Here is a 9,831-nt window from a genome sequence, read left to right as displayed (position 1 = left end):
ATTTTATCTAGCAACAAGAAAAACAGCTGATCGCAGGTCGCTGGTGCAATTCACACTAATTACGAAGATGTTATGGGGTTTTCATCGTCGAAATTTACTAAATAAACCAATTTAAATTATAATAGGATATGAAATACTGTTATTAGAAAAATTTTGCAAATAAACAAATTAACCAGCTGTTCATGAAACTTCGCGCTCACGTACATTTTAGGTATTCTCTCTTCGAAAGCAAATTATCCGAAATTAGCCCCCTATTGTAACAAAGTGATTTCTACTACAAAAATTAGATTTTAAGTGCTAAAGAAATGCACAAACATTTCAATAACATCCGTTAGTGTATTCTCCAGTTAAAAAATATCCATTATATTGCAAATAACATAGTTTCCAGGAGTCGCTCTCATTGAGAGAACTATCTATCTAAAAAGTAAGAAAACGCAAACTTTGCCAGCAGTTACTAGTTTTATGAAATTTTAATTAAAATTTTTATTTTGGCAATTTTAACTTTACAATTCCAAAAGTTAATTCCTTTGCTTTTGTAAAATGCAAGAAGCAGCATATAAGAGCCGTTTTTCTTGATGGAAAATTGTTACAAGTAAGAATTTATCCAGTAAAACCTTGCAACGTCCTCTCAAAGTTTTCCTCTCTCAACTCCTTCTGATGATAATTTGTAAGAATTGTTACGAACTATCATAAAATAGTACGTAAACATACAAAGCTTATATTTTATGACAATCAATCAATTCAGCCAAGCTACTCGTTGCCCTTTTCTATCATAAGTTATTGTCGCTAACTTGCTTTCATCATGTCGCCACTTTTCTATAAATGCACTGGAATAGCTATCCGCCAGTTAAAAGGTGATTGAAAAACTCGAAGCCTGTATTGAGTAAAATAAACAGTCGAATAATGTTGTTTATTAGTTAGCTATCTGAAATTTTATCTGAAAATGTAAAAACCGGTCCTTAATAAGGGGAAAATGCAGATGTACTTTTGTTTTTGCTTATTCAACTTTCAATTCGTTTGAACAGTTGATGGTTTGACACCAGCCCTGCCAGATGTAACGGATTCAACGTACGGATTTTTAGCTTTCCGTCAAGACGTACGGATTTTTGGAGCTTTTTTTTATTCATACTGTAAAAATTTGCCTGTTTTACACATATCTCATAGCTTTCCTATAGTTCCTGAACCCTCCATTGTTTACTAAAAATACGTTATTTTAATTTTATCTGAAAATGTAAAAACCGGTCCTTAATAAGGGGAAAATGCAGATGTACTTTTGTTTTTGCTTATTCAACTTTCAATTCGTTTGAACAGTTGATGGTTTGACACCAGCCCTGCCAGATGTAACGGATTCAACGTACGGATTTTTAGCTTTCCGTCAAGATGTACGGATTTTTGGAGTTTTTTTTTATTCATACTGTAAAAATTTGCCTGTTTTACACATATCTCATAGCTTTCCTATAGTTCCTGAACCCTCCATTGTTTACTAAAAATACGTTATTTAAATTTTATCTGAAAATGTAAAAACCGGTCCTTAATAAGGGGAAAATGCAGATGTACTTTTGTTTTTGCTTATTCAACTTTCAATTCGTTTGAACAGTTGATGGTTTGACACCAGCCCTGCCAGATGTAACGGATTCAACGTACGGATTTTTAGCTTTCCGTCAAGACGTACGGATTTTTGGAGCTTTTTTTTATTCATACTGTAAAAATTTGCCTGTTTTACACATATCTCATAGCTTTCCTATAGTTCCTGAACCCTCCATTGTTTACTAAAAATACGTTATTTTCGTACTTGAGGGACTTATCTATTAACGGCTTGACTATTTTTCACCCTATTTAAAAAATCAAACATGAGAAGAGGATTTATAGGCCATTAAAATTATGTATAACAATTTATTGGTAGACTGCGATATTTGGGAGTTTTGTCGCATACTTAAAATTATCCAAAATACCCAAATTTTCTTTATTTTTTCAACAATAACCATCGCTTCAAAGATTATACTGCTACTTGGTAGGGTCGACAACTTACCTAAAAAGTTACATGTACATAAACTAAGAACACACTGCTTGTTAAAAAGTTCTAGTCTAGTCAGAAAAATAATAACGTTGTATGTAAAGCAATCAATAAATAGGACTAGTGGAAATATGTGTTGATTTATTTGATTATATTAAAAGTACGATTCCTGTGTTCACCTAAGTACAAACTATTTTTTTTTTGCTCGCCAAACAAATTTGGGCGTTAAAATTTTGAACGGATTTTTCACCCACCACTTTTGGTCTGTGTACGGATTTTAGACTCTAAATTCTAAAAATTCTCTGGGTAAAATCTTTCAATTTCTGACAAAGAGAGGATCGATATTACTCTCCCATTTCCCCCTACTTTGCTAGAGAACCGAGTACGGGAACGCTTTCTGGTAAATTCCTGTAAATTCTTGCAATTTCTTGCGATTTACAGATGATCTAGTTCACTCTCGATTCAACAGATGATATAGTTCGCTTTACTTCCCTTTTTCTACAGTTCCGAACCACTTCTAAAATCGACTGACGAAAAGGGTAACATGATGTTTTCAAACAGAGTCTGTTTGCTTTTCCCATGTTTGCGGATTGTTAATTATTTGCAAAGAAATACTTTTTCGATCTGAAATCAAATTTGGTTGAATGAATGTAATTCAAATTGAGCACTTGAAAGCATATTTACATACCTTTGGCTTTAACTGAGTTTTCAGAGGTGATTGCTGGTATTGGTTAGATTCTAGAATGTCCCGAGATGTTAAAAGATTAACACAAATTATTGTTTCGTATTAGCAAACTATGAAAATGCATATTCGAAGTACAGAATGAAACCGTTTTTGATCGAAAACGCCGCCAGCAAATATCCATTTAAAGTAAGCGATGGGCATCACTTTTTCGATAGTTCCGAACTAGTTCTAAATTCGTCATCTTAGATATATGTAGATTTCCCATCAAAAGTTGTTTATTATTTTTAGTGACTATTTTGAACTTAGCAGAATTGCGTATCACTGAACCGAAATGGTTAAAAATAAAATAGATTGTTCGATCTTTTAGAAAACAATGAATTTCCAATTGCTCTTGCTTCTTGCATTAAAATATAATTTTTTATAAAAAGTGGACTTAGCAGAAACTTTTCACTCTTAGTTAGCGATATGTATGTAGTTTTAAAAAGCAGAATAAAACAGTTTTTTGAAAGTACCACATTTCGCTGCTTTTGGCCTGGTAGGGATACAGTTACTATCGGAGGGGTTCATTTTTGGATATAAAAAGATCTAGTACGAAACTAGAAATTTTGTTCACCGGTTCGGGGTTTGCCTGCAGGGTACATATCTATATTTATTCACATACTCATATAATAATGTCCACAAATGCGTATAAATACATATGTATGTATATGTACTACATTTATACATATGCATATACATATGTATGAAATGTTTTGTTTATGGTTCTTTGTAAGGTTTTCAGATTCGTTGCGAAACTCACCGAATAAATTTATTGTATTACATTCTCCTCCAATAGCTGTGAAAATCTCCTTTAGTCTTTGCACGTTTTAATATATATAGAGCGATTTGTTGTTTTAATACTTCCATTTATATATACATACATACATATGTGGCTATGTTTTTTTAACTAATTAAATATAGTTTAGAAGAGTTCGCAGCAAAAAATTGTGTTTTTTTACGATTATTTATACTTGTAAATAGTATTTATTCGCATGATTGTACTTTTTAACTAAATATACATGCGTACATAAGTATGTGTACTCCTTCTGTTCAGTTTATATACAAAATTGCGTATTTACAATTTCTGTACTGCATGTGATTGTCTTAAATGCGATGAGATTAGTAAAACTGGACGTTTCTGCTACATAAAACCGTTTGACTTAGGCACACCGTGTTCTTCAGCGTTTGCCGTAAGAATAATGACTGATTTGCTTTTTTGAAAAGCATTGGCATTTGTGCTAATGTTGCTCCGACTATTGTGGACTTAATGGTATGTATTTGTATGAGTATAAGCAAGTAAGTATACCCAGTAGAAATGTTATGCATACGACATCGCTGTTGGTGGCATGAGCTTGCTGCTGTGTATACATGCCAGTATAAATGAACCTTCATTTCCATTTAACACGCGTGGTTTCCTAGAGCGTATGCGTATTCTAACCATACACTTGTACTACTGCTGTATGCATATGGCTGTATTAATGTTTCAAACATACAAAAATGCATTAATGGAATGGAACAGTATTAAAGCATCCTTACACGATATGTATCTCCATATGTAAATGCTACCTTTCTGATATTAATATCGTGTAAAAGCCCGTTAGTGCTGAAAATAGTATCGCACAACACGTCCGTTCACTAAAATTTTTGTACAAGACTGAAAATATTACAAAAATTCCACTTCAAATTTATCAAGTAATGTACTTAAAACAACAACAACGTACGTTCGCTTGCAGTTCGCTAGACTTTGAATTTATTTGTGGAAATTCATGACTACGCATGAATTTTTCACACTAAATCACTCATATGCAAGCATTCTTCATGAATGCATACAACCGATTTTTACTGGGTAAGTTAGTATATGAATGTATGAACAAGTTCAGGGAGTGTGACTATCCATACTTAGTATGTATGTACATATGTATGTATGTACTAGGGATGTTGCGAATGTGGAATTTTAGCCATCCGTGGATGCGAATGCGGATGCGGAGGTATAAAAGCTAACATCCGCGGATGCGGATGCGAATGCGGATGTCATGTATTTTAAGAATTAACTTAGGTGGGTAAATTAGGTGATTTAGGTAAATAAAAAATGGAAAGGTCAATAATTTTTAATCATCTGCCTTATCCTGAGTTTTGCCCGAAAAAAAAATCACCCCAAAATTTGTACTCCGCCCATAGTAAATATGTACACGAAAACCAAAAGTGAAAAGTGAACCGGTTCGGGGAAAATTAAACTCATGATAAGACTGAATGTTTTTTTAGTACTTGAATTTAAAAATTGGAACATTGTAATAAAAACTTGTTGAAGGGTCGTAAATCAAACCTGCACCACTATATCGTCGCTCGAATAAAGAAACAGTGTAAATGCCACATACTCTATTATTCGATAATTGCACCATTGGATAAACAATCCTTTAATCTATTAGAAAAATCTTTAGTTTTCTTAAATATCTAATTCTTAAATATTTATTACCGAAAAACTAAATTGTATTTGTATGGTTTGTAATGGTTTATAAAAACTTCCAATTAGTTTTTCTCAAAACTATACTTTTCAGGTTACACTATTTCATTATTCCACCGACGATATAACTACTCGTTCGAGGCGACAAACTTGAAAAACTTTAAACTTGGCAAAATTGTAAATTCTTTTCGATTGACACTGCACCAGTTGAGAGGACTTTCAGTTATATTTATTTATTTTTATTGCGGTGCAATAATTACCTTTTGAGAACTTCATCGGGGCTGCAAATGTCGGATGTATCCTTCTGACTTTCATCATCTTCACAATCTAGCATCATGGCAGAATCGTTGTTTAAACACCGTTTTTTCGAAAGAATTCTTCATTTTCATTCTTTTGGTTGTTTCGGAATTTGTCACGTCATCAGCGTTTTTCGATTTTAGTTTTTGTAACTCATTTTTAATGCTTTCTTCTGTGACTGGTTAGATATACTTTTTATCAGTGCACTTGCACAATATTCCAAGGACCGAAATTAACAGTTATTTTTTTCAGAGTTAAATTTGGCCTAATAGTTTTTATTCCGAAATAAACGTCCTATCCGTGTAATAAAGAAACCGCTTATCCAAATTTAACAAATTTGGTATCATATGAAAGAGGACTGAAATAGCTTTTAAACAAAGATAACGAATGAAGGTTACCACCTCTATTTATATCTTTTTATAACTTAATACTAACGAAATTCATGTAAATACATACCTGACCCAATGTTTGTTCTATGGTAATTAATTAATATTTTTATTTAAAATATTTTTCAATGTGTGGCTTTCCTCTTTTAGACATTTCAGCTTTAAAGCAATTTAAGTCCTCTTTCATTGGATACCAAACTTGCTTAATTTGGATAAGTGATTTGTTCATTATCCGGAACGTTCAAGGCATATCAAACAGGTAGTAGCATTCGAGCAAAAACAATATTTGCGTGTATTTTGTTGTTGCTTCTGGTATCGAAAGTGTCAAAAACTGTTCTGATTTGTTTCTTCTAAATCAAAGCGCGCCATGTGAAATAAACAAAAAATATAAAAAAAATCGAAATTGGTAAAAAAATAAAAATTTTTGCACCTTTCTTTCTTAGTAAATTTGTTTGCTTCTCCTTTGCAAGGCTCAGTAATCAGCGGTTGTGCTGCTGAGTTGGGCGAATGTTCCAAAAGCTGTTATTCAATCACTTGTTTTGTATGGAGAAAGGTTTCACATGCAAATATATTTTAACAATTTAGAATTTTTGTGATAAAAAATTTGAAAAATTGTACGTTTTCGAGACCAAATTTGAAAAAATAAAAATAAAAATCAAATCAGCTACTCTTCTGATACTACCCGTTCAATGTGCCTTGGGAAAGTACTTTTATTTCGGAATAAAAAATATTTGGCCAAGTTTTACTCGTAAAAAAAATAACTGCAATTTTCTGTCCCTTCAATATTCGCATTCGCAAAAGATCCGCATTGATTTTTGCGAATGCGAAAGCGAATGCGAATGTTAAAACTAATGCGGAAGCTCCGCGGTTGCGAATGCGAATGCGAATATTCGCAACAACCCTGGTATGTACATATGTATGTATATGTCTGGCGTAGCTGTGTCGTGCTTAGCTCACCGTTGCTCTGATGAAACGAAAAATATATGTGTTAAGAGCGAAAAACCCGATTTTGTTCTCGTCGATGAAAAAAGAAAAGAAATGGCTAAAAAGGGAGCATGAAAATCTACAAACATGTAAACATAGATTCATTGACTGGCGAAAAACCGTTGTCCAATGGAAGGGAATACATACTGCCAAATTAACAGCGAACCACGATCCAGAAAATAAAGGTCGCGCCATTCGCGGACCGCTAACCCTCTCTTCGTCGATTTGACAGCATCCACCCAATCGCTGACGTCATAAAATACTTTTGTTTACATTCACTGTTGCCAACTTAATGCTTTTCGCACCAAATTTAGTGGGTATTCAAAACGCGAAAGCTTTTGAGTTTGATGCTTGTTGCGTTTTTGGTGCTTTTGTTTTTAGTTTGAAGACACCAAATTAGAAAATCTTAAAAAAATGGAAGCAAAATTTATAAAAATCGTAAGTCTGGTAAGCAACTTTACAAAAATTTAAACAAAATCATGGTACAGTGACAATCATAAGCGACAACAAAATATGTGGCAGCACCTTCAATCATGCCAGAAGAAATCGACCGTCGGTCAAGAAACATTGATTTTATTAATTTGAATCGGCATCGTTACAATAAAATTGTGTATGCATATAAAGTCTATAAAATACATCAATAAAAATTTCGTGCTTTTTCAAATTCAAAACTATATTTCGTTACGCTTTGAATGTCATATCGTTGTTTTTTTTTTGAATGTTCGTTAATAACAAATTTTAATTTGCATTTGAATTTTTGTAGTGTTGTGCGGTTTATGCGTTGTTTTTTATGTGGTGTTAAATATAAGGCAGATACCACTAATTTTTTAACGTGCCTCAATGTCCTTCGCGTAAGGAACGTTGCGAAAGCAGCTGTGGGCAGAGCTGCAGTGAAATGCCTTGCTGTGCGTTAAACATTTTAAAGAAGTAGATTCCACAAATACACCGGGAGGTACAGGAGAGGCACGTTTGAAGCCAAGTGCTGTTCCTATGACCCTTATGCCGAAAAGTCCCTCCAACAACACTGCAACTCATAAAACAAAAACAGAAAACAACATACACGTTTTATCAAATTTTAACTAAAGAAAATAAATAAATAAGAATAAACTTCAGATATACTTATAAACGTCAACCAGTGAAATGTATTTTTTTATTTTTCCTTACACACGCTCATTTTTATTTTTACTCTCCCGAAAACTTTGACTTTTGTAGGTTTGACGTCAAATTGGCTTCTACCTGTTTTATTGTACCATGGCCGCACAGTGTGATTTTTGAACACTGCATGCGAATTAATCGTAGCGCTTTCGACAGAAGCAGCATTTTGATACGAAACAAAATGGTCTTGAAAGCTAAAGTAAATCCCTTTCCATTATGGCCATTGAGCCACAATTATCCCTTGACCTTAAAAAAATTGGTCAAAAGTTGTGTTCCAAAACAAAAAATTGATATATTTTTTATTACAGTAGTATTATAGATTGCATTGTTTTCTATTTGCATGCAGCTGTGCATCCTTCACTCAATTTTATATCCCTCAAACAGTACGTGCAATTCAAGACCTTTAATTTGAGCCAAGGTAGAAGCCTCTAGGCCCTCTGAGAGTCAAGTTATATCTAACAATTTTAAACCAAACAAATTAGAAAAAAATTGCGTAAAATGTCGAATGAAATTTCGAAGTTTGACTTTAGCTCTCAAAGGGCCTATAGACTTCTTGGCTTAAATTAAAGGTCTTGAATAGCACTAAAACTGACTTGTTGTTCGAGGGATATAAAATTGTGTGAAGGCTGCACAGTTGAATGCAAATCATAAAAAATTCAATATAACAAATTGAGGGGTTGAACTTTTTTTCATTTTTTGGAATCGTGTTTCTCCTCTCCAAATCAATAATATTAGCATAATAAAAAATACAAAAAATGTTTTTTTATACCCGCGCGCACTTGTGCACAAGGGTATTATAACTTTGTTCGCATAACGGTTGTTTGTAACAGGCAAAACGAATCGAGATAGATATAGACAAGTGTATACATAAATGATCGGAATGAAAAAAGAAATCGATTAAGCTATGTCTGTCCTTCTGCCTGTCCGTATACACGATAACTCGAGAAAAAATTGAGATGTGTCCACGAAATTTGGTAGGTAAGTTTCCCTTTATCCAAGGTAGGTTGGGATTGAAAAGGGGCGACATCGGACAATAACCACGCCCACCTCCCATATAACGGTATTGTCGAAATATGCAAAAACTACGATATTTCCGTCCGTTTGTCGGCCGCTGTGGTGTAGTGGTAAGCAGTGTGCGCTTTCACGCATCAGCACCTTGGTTCAAGCCCTGGTCAAAGCAACATCGCAAAATAATATAGAAAAACGTTTTTTCTTATCAGCGGTCGTCCCTCGGCAGACAATGGCCAACCTTCGAGTATGTTTCTGCGATGAAAAACAGCTTCTCATAAAAATACGATCGCAATATAAATAGGGGTCGTCTGTTCACAATATTTTCTGCTTCTATTAGGACACTCCGAAGTGTTTCCACTCGAGGAGCTTCTTGCTTCAACACTCGTTGCAAAAGTTTCTTAACGCATTGTATTAAGCGTTCCCAGCAACCACCGGCATTGAGATTAGCTGGACAATTGAATCGCCATTCGATTTTTTGTTTAGTCATCTCTTGGTCGATGCGCTCAAATTCAAACAATTTGTCTTCGGACTTCATCTCCCGCTGTGCTCCCACAAAATTGGTGCCGTTGTCGCCCCCCGCGGCGCAGATGATGAACGAATCTGTGGAGAGGTCTTCTGCTACCTCCAGATGAATAGCTCTTGTCGTCATGCAGGCCACCCAACGTTTCTCTATTCTTTGGCCAATAGTAACTAAAAATGGTCCGCAGTATTCCACGCCAGCATACGAAAACGGACGCACAAAGGGAGTCAAGCGATCCGTCGGTAGTTGTCCCATCAGCGGCACAGTGGGTTTAGCAGC

General features: G+C 34.4%; 1 long non-coding RNA gene across 1 annotated transcript; it reads right to left on the bottom strand.

Moving 5' to 3' along the window:
• Positions 1–213: 213 nt before the first annotated feature.
• LOC108370836 (uncharacterized) lies at positions 214–4,378 on the bottom strand. Its single transcript, XR_001848678.1, has 3 exons — positions 4,275–4,378; positions 3,499–4,208; positions 214–874 (listed from the first exon to the last, which is right to left on the bottom strand). It is a non-coding gene; the product is annotated as an uncharacterized LOC108370836 (long non-coding RNA).
• Positions 4,379–9,831: the final 5,453 nt, after the last annotated feature.

This window comes from Rhagoletis zephyria, unplaced genomic scaffold, assembly GCF_001687245.7.
Source record: "Rhagoletis zephyria isolate East Lansing unplaced genomic scaffold, Rhagoletis_zephyria_1.1 Rzeph_scaffold_04509, whole genome shotgun sequence".
NCBI lineage: Eukaryota > Metazoa > Arthropoda > Insecta > Diptera > Tephritidae > Rhagoletis > Rhagoletis zephyria.
The sequence above is the reverse complement of the archived record's forward strand: the minus strand, read 5'-3'. Positions and strand labels throughout refer to the sequence as shown.